The 16,694-nt window shown below is 43.7% G+C and overlaps 1 long non-coding RNA gene across 1 annotated transcript in view; it reads left to right on the top strand.

Annotated features, from left to right (window-relative positions):
- LOC311515405 overlaps positions 1–16,694 on the top strand; it is a 76,933-nt gene that overhangs the window by 47,122 nt on the left and 13,117 nt on the right. The window contains exon 2 of the long non-coding RNA XR_014710128.1: positions 666–735. This is a non-coding gene — a long non-coding RNA (uncharacterized lncRNA). The remainder of the gene's footprint in view (positions 1–665; positions 736–16,694) is intronic.

The following is a 16,694-nucleotide window of genomic DNA, read 5'->3' as shown; positions in this document are numbered from 1 at the left end:
TTTTTTTCTCTAACTTGAATCTTATTATTTCAATATCCTTTTCAGACTTGGCATACTGTACTATTTGGACTAATGCACAAGTAGAAGGAGATGGAATAAAATATTCATATATGGAAGTATTTACAGTCAAAGTGTTTGCAGTACAGACAGGGAGAGTCCACTAGATGCAGAGAAGAGTTTGTAAAACAGATTTTGCCTTTGTATTTCCTACCCACTTTATTCAGATTCAGTGCAAACAGTGTTTTTCTATCAAAGACACACTCTCATTTGTGCATGGATAGAATAATATTTTAAAGTAATACTCTGCTAGGAACCTTCCCAACTCTTTGCTTACTCGGGCTACAGCCTTTCCCATGAGATCTCATAAAATCACATTAGTTAATTTCACATCTAAACAAATACACTCTCCTCCCTCTCTCCTTTCCCCACATATACACACCCCACATGAAAATAACACGCTGTCTGGAGTAAGAGCTTAGCCAACGTGAAGAGGAATTGCTTATGAGGGAAATAGAGAAGGTGATACCATGAGAGAATTTTCTGACCCTCTGGAGATAACTGGACTGAAACTTTTTTTCTCTTTGAATATAACCTTTGTTTAGAAGATGTGGAAAAGAATGTAAGTCTTACATGCTTAATACATTCTTGTTTCTTCTTGACAACAGGAAGATATATGGTGGAAACTTTTATCTGCTTAAGAGGAATTCAGGAAACTAAGCAAAACCTTTCCTCAAGGTGAGTGGTTTGTAGAAGACATTAACAGGGAATAGGAGTTAAAGAAAATGTAAATATTTACTTCTAATCTAAGAAGAGAAATGGAGTTTCTCCCACTCCAGTTTTGGTGTATGTTATACCTGTGATTTCAGATGATGTGGATAAATTAGGGACAGTGATAACATATAAAAGAAGTAGTAGATGGATCAATAATTTTGTATGTGCTCTTATGCTGAGATGCTAGATGTGTGACCATTATAAAATAAAGATTCCTTTTGTATATGTTTTACTTCAGAATTCAAAGGCCTCATACAATCTGCAATTATTTCAATAAATTGAAGTTTGATACCTCATTATCTTATCTGAAAATGAATAGGTTTATTTTATTTAATGTTAAACTGACTCTGAATAACCTTTATATACTGAAAGTGGAAAAAGAATAGATATTAACGTTCTTTAGTCATCTAAACCAAAAGAGAACAAGAAAAGAAGTGGGGCCACTATGCAGTGAGGTTGGGGAGTAGAGAGGAAGGATAATCAAAGTATGGTCCAAAACATAAATGAATACCTTGCCTCACTTTTCAATAAGGGCGATGTATAACATGGGGGCAAAGGCAGGTTGGTGAATGGGAATGAATGTATAAAACCTTAAATTTCCACATCTGAGGTGGAAGCAAAACTCAAAGAGCTTAATGATCTCCAGTCAGGGAGAACTGATCATCTCCATCCCAAAATACTGGAAGAATTGGCACATGAAATAGCCAATCCAGTAACAAAGATTATTAATAAATCTATCAAATTGAGGAAAGTACAGTATGAGTGGAGAATAGCAAATGTAGTACCTTTATTTAAGAAAAGGGAAAAAATGTTTTGGGCATTTACAGGCCTGTTAATCTGATCTAAAACCTTGCATGCTATTCAGAACAAATTTTGAAGGAAAAAATAGTCAAATGAAGATAAATGGAATAAAATGTCACATGTGTTTACCAAAAGTAGATTATGCGAGACTTAATTGATATCTATCTTTGATAAGATAACTGATTTTTTTAGACAAGGGAAATCAGTAGATGCAATATATCTGAACTTTAGTAAAGCATTTGACACAGCAACACATGGAAAATTATTAAATTGGAAAAGATGGGGATTAGTACAAGAATTGGTAGATGGATAGGGAACTGTCTAAAAGGGAGATGCCAACAGGTTGTGCTGAAAGGAGACATATTGAGCTTGAGGGAGGTTACTAGTGGAGTTCCTCAAGGATTTGTCTTGAGACCAGTCTTATTTAATACTTTCATTAATGATCTTGGGACCAAAAGTAGGAATGGGCTGTCGAAAGTTGCTAATGAGACAAAGTTGGAAGGCATTATCAATACAAACGAGGATTAGAATATTATAGAGGAAGAACTGGGTGACTTTGAGGCCTGGAGTAATAAAAATAGAATGAAATGTAACAATATAAAGTACAAAGTCATGCAGTCAGGGACTAATAAGAATTTCTGTTATAAAATGAGTGCTCATCTGTTGGAAATGATAGAGGAGGAGAAAGACTTGGTTGTATTAATCAGTTGCAGAATGACTGAGCCACCAATGTTATATGGCCAAGAAAAATGAAAATGCAATCCTACAATGTATCAGGTGAGGTATTTCCAATAGAGATAGAGACATATTAATGCCATTGTACAAGGCATTGGTAAGACCTCATCTGAAATATTATGTACAATTCTCATCACCCATGTTCAAGAAAGATGAATTCAAACTGAAAAAGATACAGAGAAGGGCTATGAGGATGATCAGAAGAATGAGGAATCTACCTTAGGAGAGGAGACTCAAAGAGCTTGGCTTGTTTTAGCCCAGCAAAAAAAACCCCAAATACTGAGAGGGGATATGATTGCTCTTTGTAAACACATCGGGGGTAAACCAGAGAGGAAGAAGAGCTATTTCAGCTAAAGGACAGTGTTAGTGTAAGAACAAATGAGTACAAATTGGCCATGAATATATTTAGGCTGGAAATTAGATTTCTAACCCTCCAAGGGGTGAGACTCTGAGACAGCCTCCCAACAGAAGTAAGGCAAATAACCTAAACTACTTTTAAGATGAAGTTTGTTAAGTTTATGAACTGGGTTATATACTGGGGTTGCCTGCAATAGCAGGGGACTGGACTTGATGACCTGGGAGGCCCCAGACATATGTTCTTACTTTAGGGTAGATTTTTTTTTAATCAGAAACTTAATTCAGTCTCTGTTTTGTTTGTCAAACCAAAAACACTTAGTTGGGAGACTTGGAGGATGATGATTAGTGATTGTGGTTTTATCAAGATGACCTGCAGGGCAGTGACTCCAATGAGCCCAACATTGGTGGAGAAATAAATTAAATAATGGTGAAGCCAAGAGAAAAGTGTCTGTGAGAATAAACTGGATAGGTGGTGGGATTTGAGCGGGAAAGTGAAGATGTGTTTCAAGACTTTATCTAAGTGACAGACGCACGTCTCTTTCCTTTGATTGAGTAGGAGGGATTAAAGGTCTCCGACTGGCCACACTATCAGAGGCTCGTTCACCTGCACATCTACCAGTGTGTCATGTACATTGGCCAAACTGGACAGTCTCTACGTAAAAGAATAAGTGGACACAAATCAGATGTCAAGAATTATAACATTCAAAAACCAGTCGGAGAACACTTCAGTCTCTTTGGTCACTCAATTACAGACCTAAAAGTGTCAATTCTTCAACAAAAAAACCTTCAAAAACAGACTCCAACGAGAAACTGCTGAATTGGAATTAATTTGCAAACTGGACACAATTAACTTAGGCTTGAATAAAGACTGGGAGTGGATATGTCATTACACAAAGTAAAACTATTTCCCCATGTTTATTTCCCCCCCACACACTGTTCCTCACACGTTCTTGTCAACTGCTGGAAATGGCCCACCTTGATTATCACTACAAAAGGTTTTTTCCCCCCTGCTCTCCTGCTGGTAATAGCTCACCTTAAGTGATCACTCTCCTTACAGTGTGTATGGTAACACCCATTGTTTCATGTTCTCTGTGTATATAAAATCTCCCCACTGTATTTTCTACCGCATGCATCCGATGAAGTGAGCTGTAGCTCACGAAAGCTTACGCTCAAATAAATTTGTTAGTCTCTAAGGTGCCACAAATACTCCTTTTCTTTTTGCGGATACAGACTAACACGGCTGCTACTCTGAAACTTGAAGACTTTCAGAGCTGACTGTTGTTGGATCTCGGTTCATGGAGCTTGTGTGCATTTCATAGTCTTAAGTGTTTTGTACTGCTAAATCCTGAATCGTTTTTCAAATGTTGTGATTTTTAACTGAGATTATTCTCTGGGATGAGGGAGATCAAATGTTTGTTTTTAGTCTTCGCTTTTTGCCTAGGATAAGTAAGGCAGGTGGAGATCTGGCAAGCTGGCAGCTTTCATTGTCTAGATTGTCTTATCAGATCACATTTAATGCAAAATAAGACCTTCATAGATTAATTCTGCTTATGAGTTTCAGCTTCTTTAAGAAAATGAATTTTAAAAAATGAGACAGCCAAATTACTAAATAATACAGGATAGAATTTGATACAATTTGTGAACTTTTTCCAAGTTGTGGTTCAAAGTTTTCAGTCTTTGGATGATCTTCTGTAATTTTTTTATAATTGATCAAACAGATTTAATGCAGAGATCATTTAAAATAAGGGTATTAAACTCTTGTAGGCTTAAGGTTTCCTCATTTTTGTATTGATTGGTTTTTCTGGTGTTTATTCTAAACAATGTATGGCATTTTAGAAGTAATAATTAAATTTCTCTCTGCTTTGAGGAAAATTAGTTCTCTTGGCACAGCTTAGAGTAACCTCAGGGCTAAGGATGGAAAGATCTTTGACATGTATACTAGATAGTGACTTCAGCCACAACAGTGAAAATCCAGAGTAACTCCATGACTTCAGTAGAGTTACACAGGGTTTACACTTCAGCGTAACTAAGACCAGAAGCAAGCTTCTTGTAAACTGCCACAAATAGGTAGGCAAAATGGGGTGTGTTAAAGACAGCATGGTATTTTCAACTATTAACTTCTTTGTTTTTCACCTTACTTTGTACCTTTAAAAAAACTCCTTGTTGTTTTTGCTGATACAGACTAATGCGGCTACCACTCTGAAACCTATACCTTTAAAGTTATTCTAATGTGTTGTTGTATTAAAATTTCTTTTTTTAAATGGGAGAACTAAAATAGTCTTAAAATATAAAAATTGTATTGGTTTGCTTTAAAATATATTTTAACTGCATTAATATTAGACTGTCAATTTGATTTGTTCATTTAAAATGATCAGAGTTTCATGGAGTACAACAACAAAAGGCCTAATCTGCATCTTTGAATTGCTCTGCCAGTCCTAATGCTGTCATACCCTGCTTCTGGAAGATCCTGGTCAGATGGCCTAGAGCCAGGGCCGTCCCTAGGGGGCTGCGGAGCCCGGGGCAGAAGTGACGAATCCATCACTTCTGGAACCAACCCGTCACTTCCAGTACAAACTGCTCCGGGCGGCAGGTAGGGGAGGCTGAGGGAGGCAGTACCTCCCCAAACAGCAGGCGTGGCTCCGCCCACACTCTGCCTCCACCCCCCCCAGGCCCTGCCTCAGCGGTGCTGCTGGGCTCCAGGGGGCTGGGACCATGCCACCGGCCTTCCCTGGGGAGGCTGCAGTGCCACTGTGCCACCCATGCGCACCAGCCCACAGGGCCCCCCAAAGCACGGGGCCTGGAGAGGTTGCCCCAATTCACCATACCCTAGGGATGGCTCTGCCTAGAGCACTGGTTCTTGACCTGTTTACCATTGTGGGCCGCATATGCAGCTCTCTCTGTGTTGTTTGCGCCACACAATAGATATACTACCCGTACATCTACACACACAAAAAAAGGTTTGGTATTTGTTACGTGAGAGCAATAGGATTCAAATAAATAAATAACCTTTCAACGTGGGCAAATATCTATCGAGAGCATTTTAAATTAGCAAAATAAGTCAACATTAACTGTTAAAAGTAATAAATTTTACTGTATGTATGCCATAGATGGCATGGCATGATGTATTCCCATCCTGACTTCTGCGCTGCGGGGCTAAGCGCCCAGAGAGCTCGACTGTGGAGCCTGCCTGCAAAGGTGAAGAGCCCTGCCTAGTGCAGAGCTCCCGCTGCCCCCAGCTAGAGACTGCCCCCCCATGCATCCAGTTCCCCCACCCAGGAACTTCCCCCAGCCCCTCCCCAGGCTGCCCCCCCAGCCAGGGAATGCTCTCCCTCACCCAAATACCTTGGGACTATCTCCCCATCATCCAGACCCCACCCCCACAACACTGGGTTGGAACATATGCCTCCTCAGCACTCCAGGGACTGCCCCTCCAGAATCCAGTCCACCTCCCAGGGACTGCCCCCCAGCATCCCCCATCAACTGCCCTGCCCTCCAAGGACTCAACCTACCTATCCAGGGACTGTCCCCAGTGGTGCAAGTGGAATCCATTTCTTACCAGTATGGGGGGCACGTGACCTCTTCATGGGACCCTCCACATGACTCCTCCCTGTCCCCTCCCCATGATCCACCACCCTTACTTGGTGGGGAGGCTCTGTCCTCCTGCAGTGACTTTGGAACCACAGTGGTGAAAGGAGCAGAATGTGGGGCCACCAGGAGGCCCCATGCCCGCAGCTCCTCTGGCGCAGCTCCACCACCCCAGCCCTTCCATCCAGGGTCTCCTACGTCTGTACAGCAGCAAGCCCCGCTGGAGGACAGGGCTGGGGGCAGAACAGTAGGCATGCCAGAGGAGCTGCCGCTGTGGGGCTGCCCGGTGGCCCCACGTTCTGCTCCTTTCACTGCTGTGGTTCCCAGGAGAGCCCTGTGGTTCAGGGCTCTCCCGGGAACTGCAGTGGGGAAAGAAGCAGAACACCAGCAGCTCTTCTGTTCCACCCCCAGCCCTGTCCTCCGGCACGGCTGCTGCTGGGAGACAGAGGAGACGCAGCTCCATGGAAGGGCAGGGGTCAGGGCTGGGGTTCTGCTCCTTTCCCCAATGGGAGGGGCTGCAGGGAAAGGAGCTGAGTGCTGGCAGCAACTCTGGCAGCTGTAGCGCCCCCAGCCCTGTCCTCCAGCGGGGCTGCTGCTGGGAACCAGAGGAGACGCGGCTCCGTGGAAGGCCAGGGCATGGGGCTGGGGGTTCTGCTCCCTGTAGTTCAGGGCTCTGCCAGGAACCACAGCAGGGAAAGGAACAGAACATGGGGCCACCGGGCAGCCCTACACCCTCAGCTCCTCCGCAACTGTCTCCACAACTGTGTCGCTGGGATATAATTGAATAATTTTGAACTGTATATTTCTTGAATCCTGTGTGTGTGTGTATTAAATACTGATAAGTTTTTACTTAGCAAAAGTTTAACTACCTCAGAACTCCCGAGTGAAAACTATTTTAGAAATGCTTCTTCTCCCATTGAAGTCAATTGGAGTTTTGCCACTGTCATCTGTGACAGCAAAATCAAGCCTTTACTTCCTGTGTAGCACCTAACAGTTGCTCAGAGGTCAAGACATTTGTACAAAAATCTGGACCAGAAAGCATACTCTGGCTCGGATTCCCAGCTCTGGCCAAGGCACCATCAGCAGGGATTCCAGAGTCCTTTTTGAACCCTAACCCCAATTTTAGGCCAACGAGGCCCTGCCTTTCCTGGTCCCTACCCATATATTAGAATACTTTTGCACTAGCTGCTAATAGTCCTCAGGAGAGGATAATATAACAATATTCACTTATATTTAAAGAATTTTTTGCATTTTGAAGGATGTTTGCTCTCCCTTCCTCAAATATGTTAATAAAGTCTTCAACAAAACAACAACATTAACTGTGAGGAGGCATTTTAAATTGGTTTTTTAAAAGCCTTTGAGACTTGTAGACTTTTATGGAAGCATTTGTGCTGATGAGCATTTGTGTAACATTTGGCAAATAGCAAAGCAAATATTGTATTCCCTGTGTGCATTGCACAGAAATGGTGTCATTTCATAGATCATTCACAACTCTCATTATCAATACCACAACATCTGAATTATCCTGAACAACAAATATGGGTTTGGACTTTAATACATCAGAGCAGGTTTCATTTTAATTTCACCACATTACAGGCTGCACTGATTTCAAAGTTGTAAAGAATAAAAATAAAAAGAATGTTCAATATATTGGCCCTGATTCAGGAAAGCACTTAATGCTTTCCAGAATAGGAATGTATTTAAGCATGTACTTACGTGTTTTTCCTAAACTGGGGCCACGGGCACACATCTCATCCCCCTACATTGGTAATTAAGAGCTTTTTTTCCCAAACAAATTCTTCTGTCCAGAACTTTTGATTTGATTTTTTCTCTCTTGGTTTTGTGCCTGACTCTGTACAGTTTCATCTTCCTAGCCTGGTGTTAAAGGCTACAGTTCTAGAATGAAATGCAGCCAACTTTCAAAGAAACTGAAATGGTGAAATAGTCACATTAATGATGACCAATAGGGCTGTTTTGGAACACAAGATCTGCAGTTTCTTTACCAGAGAATTGGTCAACGCTACCAGAATATACTGGGGGAATCTTGCTGTGGTGTATTGAAAACTATGTTAAAATTACAAGCTGTCACTTTAAGTTTCAAGGTGTTTTCTGGTCCTCTTTACAGGCTAAGGATCTCTGTAGGGAATCACGTGAGCTGGGTCTTAAGCAGTTAGTCTGCAAAGGGCAGGCTCAGGCCCGTCCTAGACCTGCGAGAACTCAACATGTTTGTGAAGAAACTCAAGTTCTGCATGATCTCTCTGGCCTCCATCATCTCTTCCATTGGATCCAGGAGATTGGTATGCTACCCTCGACTTGAGGGACGCATACTTTCACATAGTAATAACTCCGTCCCACAGAAAATACCACTACCAGTTCACAGTCCTCCTGTTCGGCCTGTTGGTGGCACCTCGAGTGTTCACCAAGTGCATGGCAGTCGTGACTGCATTTCTGTGCAGGCAACAGGTGCAAGTGGTCCCGTACCTCAACGATTGGCTGATCAAGGATCAATCCAGGGTTCAAGCGGAGGCACAAGTTGACTTTCAGATTGACATTCGATGAACTGGGCCTTCTTCTCAATATGGACAAATCGATTCTGTCCCCGGTTCAGTGGATAGAGTTCATAGGGGCGGTACTAGATTCGACACAGGCCAGGGCATACCTCCCGGAAGCAAGGTTTCAGGCTCTGAATGACATCATTCGAAGTCTCAGGCAGTTTCCCACCACCACAGCAAGGAATTGCCTGAGACTGCTAGGACACATGGCGGCTTGTACCTATGTAGTACAGCATGCCAGACTCAGACTTCAGCCTCTTCAGTCGTGGTTGGCGTTAGTGTAATGGCCAGTCCGGGACAGTTTGGACAAGATGGTAACCCTGCCTCGCCTGGTACTAGACTCCCTCCTGTGGCGGTTCGACCCACAAGTAGTATGTGCAGGTGTCCCCTTCACCAGCCCTCTGCTCTCCCTCTCCCTAGTGATGGATTCTTCATCTCTGGTCTGGGGAGCACATTTGGGAGAATTCAGAACACAAGGCCCTGGTCTCAGGTGGAGTTCCCTCTTCACATCAGAGTCAGAGAGCTGAGAGCGGTGCTTCTGGCTTGCCAGACTTTCCGAGCCCACTTAATAGGGAGATGTGTATCAGTTATGACAGACAACACCACGGCATTGTTCCATATCAACAGAGTGGGGGGGTGCACATTCCTCTCCACTGTGCCAGGAAGCCCCCATGCTGTGGGACTTCTGTGTAGAGCACTCAATACATCTGCAAGCATCGTACCCTCCCGGGAGTGCAGAATGAGTTGGAGGACTACCTCAGCAGGTCATTCCACGGCCTCGAATGGTCCCTTCGCCCAGATGTGGCAAACTCAATCTTCCATCAGTGGGGTTTTCCCCAGATAGACCTGTTCGCCATGCGACGCAACAGGAAGTGCCAGCAGTTTTGCTCTTTCCTGAACCACAGCCTGGGCTCCATCATGGACACGTTCCTCCTCCCATGGGGAGGCCGTCTCCTATACACGTTCCCGCCCATTTCCCTTGTTCACAAGGTGCTCTTCAAGATACGGAGGGAACAAGCTTTGATGATATTGATAGCTCCATCCTAGCCCTGCCAGCACTGGTACTCATCACTCCTGGAAATGTCCGTTGAAGCCCCAATCACCTTGTCACTCTTCCCGGACTTAATAACTCAGGATCACAGCCATCTCCAACACCTGAACCTCGAGTTTCATAGATTCATAGATATTAAGGTCAGATGGGACCATTATGATCATCTAGTCCAACCTCCTGCACAAAACAGGCCACAGAATCTCACCCACGCATTCCTGCGAAAAACCTCTGTCAAGGTTCCTCCCCCACTCTGAACGCTAGGGTACAGATGTGGGGACCTGCATGAAAAACCTCCTAAGCTTATCTTTACCAGCTTAGGTCAAAACTTCCCCAAGGTACAAAATATTCCACCCTTTGCCCTTGGATTGGCCGCTACCACCACCAAACAAATACTGGTTACTGGGGAAGAGCTGTTTGGAAACGTCTTTCCCCCCAAATACTTCCCAAAACCTTGCACCCCACTTCCTGGACAAGGTTTGGTAAAAAGCCTCACCAATTTGCCTAGGTGACTACAGACCCAGACCCTTGGATCTTAAGAACAATGAACAATCCTCCCAACACTTGCACCCCCCCTTTCCTGGGAAATGTTGGATAAAAAGCCTCACCAATTTGCATAGGTGACCACAGACCCAAACCCTTGGATCTGAGAACAATGAAAAAGCATTCAGTTTTCTTACAAGAAGACTTTTAATAGAAATAGGAGTAAATAGAAGTAAAGAAATCCCCTCTGTAAAATCAGGATAGTAGATACCTTACAGGGTAATTAGATTCAAAACATAGAGAACCCCTCTAGGCAAAACCTTAAGTTACAAAAAAGATACACAGACAGAAATAGTTATTCTATTCAGCACAGTTCTTTTCTCAGCCATTTAAAGAAATCATAATCTAACACATACCTAGCTAGATTACTTACTAAAAGTTCTAAGACTCCATTCCTGGTCTATCCCCGGCAAAGGCAGCATAAAGACAGACCCACAGACTCTTTGTTTCTCTCCCTCCTCCCAGCTTTTGAAAGTATCTTGTCTCCTCATTGGTCATTTTGGTCAGGTGCCAGCGAGGTTACCTTTAGCTTCTTAACCCTTTACACGTGAGAGGATTTTTCCTCTGGCCAGGAGGGATTTTAAAGGGGTTTACCCCTTCCCTTTATATTTATGACAACCTCTCACCTATATCTGAGCTATTGAAGTCCTCAAATCGTGGTTTAAAGACTTCAAGGACTTTAAAGACCTCACAGCATAGAAGCTCCATGGATGAACCCAATGGAGCTCTCGTGCTCAGACCTCGTTAGACAAGTCCTCCTTGGCAGTAGGAAGGCTTCCACCAGAGCTACCGACCTTGCCAAGTGGAAGAGATTTTCAATCTGGTAGGCGCAGCACCGTTCGTCCCCAACACTCACCTTCGTGCCACTAATGTTAGACTATCTCCTTCCTCCATCTCAAGCAGCAGAGGCTGTCCAAGTTATCAATAAGGTTTAATTTGGCTGCCATCTCTGCCTTTCACCAAGGAGCAAAGGGCTGCTTGGTCTTTGCTAACCCTATTTTTTTCTCAGTCGTTTCCTTAAAGGTCTTGACAGGCTATACCCAAAGGTCCGACAGCCAGTCCTGGCTTGGGACCTCAATCTGGGCCTTTCCAGACTCATGGGACGACCCCCTGAACCTTTGGCAATGTGCTCCCTGCTCTATCTGTCTTACAAAGTAGTGTTTCTGGTAGCGATAACCTCAGCCAGAAGGGTATCTGAGCTCAAGGCCCTGACATCAGAGCCCCCTTACACTGTGTTCTATAAGGACAAGTATCAGAGGGGTAGCCGTGTTAGTCTGTATCCACAAAAACAACGAGGAGTCAGGTGGTGCCACCAGACTCCTCGTTGTTTTTATAAGGACAAGGTTCAGCTCAGACCCCACCCAGTTTTCCTCCTGTAGGTTGTCTCCGAATTTCACATCAACCAGGACATCTTCCTCCCAGTATTCCATCCTAAGCCTCTCTCGAGCGGCAGGGAGCAAAGGCTTCACTCGTTGGATGTCTGCAGAGCGCTAGTCTTCTACATCAAGAGAATGAAGCCTTTCCGAAAGTCAGTCCAGTTATTTGTGGCAGTGGTGGACAGGATGAAAGGTCTTCCTGTCTCTTCTCAGCGAATTTTGTCATGGATCACGTCTTGCATCCGTGAGTGCTACAACCTGGCAAAGGTGCCCGCTCCTCCGATCACTGCACACTCTACCAGGGCTCAGGCCTTTTCAACGATATTCCTGGTGCAGGTTCCCACCCAGGAAATCTGCAGAGCAGAGACGTGGTCCTCCATACATCCTTTCACCACACACTATGTAATTACCCAGCAGGCCAGAGACGATGAGGCCTTTGGAAGAGCAGTGCTCCAATCAGTGGATGACTCTGACCCCACCTCCTGAACTTGGGCTTGTGAGTCACCTGATTGGAATGGACATGAACAAGCACTTGAAGAAGAAAAAACGGTTACTCACCTTATGGTAACTGTTCTTCGAGATGCGTTGTTCATGTCCATTCTAATACCCACCCTCCTACCCCTCTGTCGGAGTAGCCAGCAAGAAGGAACTGAGGGGGTGGTGGGCTGGCCAGGCTCTATATTGAGCACCATGAAGGTGCTACTCCAGGGAGCGCCCAGGACGACCCAACAGATGCTGCTATGGGAAAAATCTTCCAGCTACTATGCACGTGTGTGTGCACGCACCAGATTGGAATGGACATGAACAACACATCTTGAAGAACAACAGTTACAAGAAGGTGAGTAACTGTTTTTTTTGCTGACATAAGTGGTAGTGTAGACATAGTCTATGTGGTCAAAGGCCTTTTCGGTATCTAATGAACTGACAGCTAAAGGTTCTTTAGAATGTCTCAAAGCAGCAATAATATCTATCAGTTAACACAAATGATCTGAGCCATTTCTGTTATGCAGGAAGCTTATCTGATTTTTCATATAAAGTGAGAGAAAACTTTTTCATTGCAAGAGCTTTAGCTAAGATTTTGGTGTCACTGATGATTAATTTGATGTTGGCCTGTAATTACTACATAGTCCAAGTCTTTCCCAGATTTAGGGAATAACTGAAATTAAAGCTTCTCTTTGAGTATGTGGGAGCATTTCCTCATCCTTGGCCTCATTGAACATATTCAATAATCTAGGGGTTAAAATTTCCCAGAACTTTTTGTAAAATTCAGTAGGGAATCCATCTGCACCAGTAAACCTTCATTTCTTTTATATCCCGCAGCAGTTGTGCAATTTCTAGAGGTGCATCTGAACAGTCAGATCTCTGGGAGAGACAATCCAATAAAACAGCTATTTAGGGCTTCTTTACTGATTTCCTATTCAGCTAAGTATAGTTTTGAATAAAGCTATTGAAATTGTTTGTTAATATCTGACTGTGTTGTATATAATTTATTGCTACAATCTTACTTTGTTAGCTTCAAACAGAATAAAGCAAACTCAGCCTTGTGGGACAGAAGGTTGTTGATTTCATATCTTAGGTTGATGAGGATTCGGAGTTTCTTTGGGGAGGGTGCAAACATAGACCTTGTATATAGACTTAATTTCCTTTGCAAGGGTATGAATTCTATGATCTCTGCATTTCTTTTTAAAGGTGGCAAAAGAGAGGATATATCCTGTGATGAAGACTTTACAGTCTTCCCAAACTGTTGCATCCATTTGGGGGCAAATAAAATGTTATTGATTGGAGAAGAGGAACAGCAAGAGGGAACTGCCAGGCAATAGAGCTTCAAGGAACATGTTATCTGCTTCTCAAGAAAGTAGATTTGCTAAGTCTTGATAGAATTAATGGAGAAAAAGAAACAAGAAAAGAATGTAGACTGGACAATTATCCAGGTTATGAATATGGGCTGAATTCACCCTTGGCATAAGTGGGCGTAAGTTCCCATTGTCTTCAGTGGGAGTTGGATCTGCTTACACCAGCATTGAACCTTGTACATTTGTTTTCTTAAAAAATATTGTCGCTCTTGCAGGTTAAAGTTAATAAATAAGATGTAAGCAGAGTCAGGATGAGCTCCATCCTGACATCTGGTGGTGAGTTGTGGCAAGTTGTGGAAAAGAACTTCAGGGGCTGGTCTCATTTGCATAGGCACACCCACCCCACCTAGCATGAGCGCATGGCTGCCCAAGTGGTCACTTTGGCTGCTGTGGGATCCCCAGTTTCTCTGTTATTGGGGCAGGAAGAATAAATTGTTATTATCCTGATTATGTGAATCAAGGACAGTGGAACTGTACTTGGCCTTTTGTTATGATGGAGGGACTCGCCATCAACTAAGTAGCACTCGCTAGGCAAGGGACATGGGTTCCAAAGCTCAGTGAATTGAGAGAAGCTGGGGACAGGTATTAATACCTGGTGGTGTGGGGTCCCTGGGAAGGGCATGCTAATTGTATTTCCTCCTTTTTCCACTGTGGAATATCAGAGCTAATTTTGATTCCATTAGGAGTCTAGTTACAGGCTGCTGAGCTGAATTCACTTTAGGCCAATGGTGTACCAGCACTGAGGCTCCCCTACTACAGGCTGAAATCACAAAAGAGCTAAACTTATTAAGAGCTGAAATCACTGAGTGTTTTGTTAAGTAGTGGGGGAGCCTGAAGATATATTGTGGAGCAGTTTGCGGGACAGCTGGCAGAGCAGAGCGTCTCTTGGAGCAGAGCTGCTCGTGGGACGGCTGGCAGAGCGGAGCGGCTGGTGGAGCGGAGCAGTTTGTGGGATGGCTAGAGCAGCTCATGGGGCGCGGCTGGCAGAGAGGAGTGATTTGTGGGACGGCTGGTGGAGCGGAGCCCCATGGAGAGGTGGGGCAATCTGCTTTGGACCATGTAAGGTGCCCCTTAAACCCCCTGTCATAAATATAAAGGGAAGGGTAAACAGCTTTAAAATCCCTCTTGGCCAGAGGAAAAATCCTCTCACCTGTAAAGGGTTAAGAAGCTAGGATACCTCGCTGGCACCTGACCAAAATGACCAATGAGGAGACAAGATACTTTCAAAAGCTGGGGGGGAGGGAGAAACAAAGCCTCTCTCTCTGTCTGTATGATGCTTTTGCTGGGGACAGAACAGGAATGGAGTCTTAGAACTTAGTAAGTAATCTAGCTAGATATGCCTTAGATTCTGATTTCTTTAAATGGCTGAGAAAATAAGCTGTGCTGAATGGAATGGATATTCCTGTTTTTGTGTCTTTTTGTAACTTAAGGTTTTGCCTAGAGGGATTCTCTATGTTTTGAATCTAATTACCCTGTAAGGTATTTATCATCCTGATTTTACAGAGGTGATTCTTTTTAGTTTTTCTTCTATTAAAATTCTTCTTTTAAGAAACTGAATGCTTTTTCATTGTTCTTAAGATCCAAGGGTTTGGGTCTGTGGTCACCTGTGCAAACTGGTGAGGATTTTTATCAAACCTTCCCCAGGAAAGGTGTAAGATTTGGGAGGATTATGGGGGGAAAGATGTTTCCAAACGGACTCGTTCCCAGTAACCGGTGTTAGACGTTTGGTGGTGGCAGCGAAAGTCCAAGGGCAAAAGGTACAATAGTTTGTACCTTGGGGAAGTTTTAACCTAAGCTGGTAAAAGTAAGCTTAGGAGGTTTTCATGCAGGTCCCCACATCTGTACCTTAGAATTCAGAGTGTGGAAGGAACCTTGACATGATGGCAGAGCGGTGGGATTAACTTGAAATCATTTTGAGATCAGTTTGAGATTTTTTTGAACCAGAAGCACAGATTTGAAAAGGAATTTTTTTTTCCTTTGGGCTGCTGGAAAGCAGGTTTTAACTGAAAGCAGATAGAGTTTTTTTTTCTCTGCTTTGGGGCCAGAGCAGAGACAAAGGGAATTATCTTTTGTGAGCTGGAGTTTTCTCTACCTAAAGGCAGGGTAGTTAACCTCCTGCACGGAAATTCACCAGCCTTCACAGATGTGAAGAATTTTTTTTTTTAACCTAAGAGGAACTAGAGGGGTTTTCTGCCTATTTGCCTGGAGACAAAGGTATTAGGTTTTTTTTTTTTTTTTTTTTTTTAAGGATTTCTCTGTAGGCTGACAATCACTATCAGAGAATATAGGTATCTGGACAGCACAGCAACATTTTACAAGCCAAGTTTTTTGTTTTGTTTTGTTTTCTTTCTAACTCTCGAGTGTAAAGTTAGTTAAAAACAGAGAGGTTAGGATGACAGACTCCAGTGTTCAACAAAAGCTGGAATTAGCCAGATTTGAGGCTGAGGAAAAACAAAAGAAACGAGAAAGACAGATAGAACTCATGCGGATGAAAATGGAGGAGAAGGAAAAAGAGAGGAAGCATGTGGAAGAGGAGAAGGAAAAAGAGAGGAAGCATGTGGAAGAGGAGAAGGAAAAAGGCAAAGGCTCAGCAGAATATACCAACAAACCCTAGCAATCCTTCTCCAGGTACCACTTCCCATCCCAGAAAGTTCCCCACCTACAAGGCAGGTGATGATACCGAGGCCTTCTTAGAAAACTTTGAAAGGGCCTGCCTTGGGTACAGCATCTCTACAGACCAATACATGGTAGAGCTGAGGCCGCAGCTCAGTAGACCCTTAGCTGAGGTGGCGGCTGAAATGCCTAAGGAACACATGAACCAGTATGAACTGTTTAAAATCAAGGCGAGAGTCAGAATGGGGCTAACACCCGAGCATTCCCGTCGGTGGTTCAGAGCCCTAAGGTGGAAACCAGACGTGTAATTTACCCGACATGCCTACCACATTGTGAAACATTGGGATGCCTGGATATCAGGAGCAAGTGTTAAATCTCCAGAAGATTTGCCCTTCCTAATGCAAATGGAGCAGTTCTTAGAGGGTGTTCCTGAGGAAATAGAAAGATACATCCTAGATGG

Source organism: Lepidochelys olivacea (genome assembly GCF_965140295.1).
Source record: "Lepidochelys olivacea isolate rLepOli2 genome assembly, chromosome: 2".
Lineage (NCBI taxonomy): Eukaryota > Metazoa > Chordata > Testudines > Cheloniidae > Lepidochelys > Lepidochelys olivacea.
This window is presented reverse-complemented; position numbering and strand designations above follow the sequence as displayed.